Source organism: Seriola lalandi, unplaced genomic scaffold (genome assembly GCF_002814215.2).
Source record: "Seriola lalandi dorsalis isolate HSWRI2012SDOR001 ecotype SW California unplaced genomic scaffold, Sedor1 jcf7180002054604, whole genome shotgun sequence".
Taxonomy (NCBI): domain Eukaryota; kingdom Metazoa; phylum Chordata; class Actinopteri; order Carangiformes; family Carangidae; genus Seriola; species Seriola lalandi.
The window spans coordinates 1,072-2,120 of NW_019525157.1; positions in this window are offsets into that span (position 1 = coordinate 1,072).

Genomic DNA, 1,049 nt, shown 5'->3' on the forward strand with positions numbered 1-1,049 from the left:
GTCATGGTTACAATAATAAACACGCAAACTGCACAGAGAGCAGCGTACCTACCTTCATCACCATGGTTACTATAATAACGGTCACAGCTTTGTCGGGTTCAGGAAAAGGTGACGGTGATTTGGGTTAAAATAAGTACTTCCTCAACATTAGACGATCTCTGTTGTCATGGTTACAATAATAACAACGTGGTTAACTTCCACACGGGAACCGAACACACCTCCTGTGTCACGTTCATCCATCCACCACCACCTCCTCCTGACGTGGATGTTGTCTCTCTTTATACTACGTCACCGACACTTTTCCCTTTTGCTCCTGTCATCACTACGACCACTAGATGTCGCCTAGCAACAAAACCTAACGACCAGTGGGCCCGATACATCGCCACGGTGCAAATCACTCTTCCTCTTTGTCTTTGACGTGAGTTTCTGGTCTGAACATGTCCGTGTGAATTACTCCGTGTTACCACTTTGTTTAGCAAACGGCAGAAAACAAGCTGAGGCGTGTGTGTTTGATGAGGCGGGGCTAATTTGCATATTCATAGATCCACCAATAACAAATGAGACAAAAGTGTAGAGTCACTTCCTGAAGGGGTTTCTGTCAGATTGTGTGATCGCCTGCACATCAGTGAGTCACGCTGCCCCAAATACTCACTAGAGCACCAAATGTGGATTAATCCGCCGATGAAAATAGTCCCCCATAATTTCACTTCTCCTCCCTACAGTGAGCAGCTGTTTTAGGAAAATGAAATTAAATATTTGTGAGCTGTTTTTAAGTTGTTCCAACTCTGTCGACTGAATCTCTGCCTCAGCTGGAACTGTAAATCCCCTCCCTCCAGTGTCCGGTGTCTCCTTGACGACTAAATTGGATTTCACAGGTGAAATCAATAATAGATCAGACCTTCAACGTGATTGGCTTCCTCCTTGAAAACAGCGGTTGGTCCTGAGTTTTGGGCCGCTCTGTGCACGAGAGGGAGATGTACTGTAAAAAAAAAAAGAAAAGAGAAAGTAGAAGAAGAAGAGCAGTGACATCAGGTTTCTGCCCCCCCCCC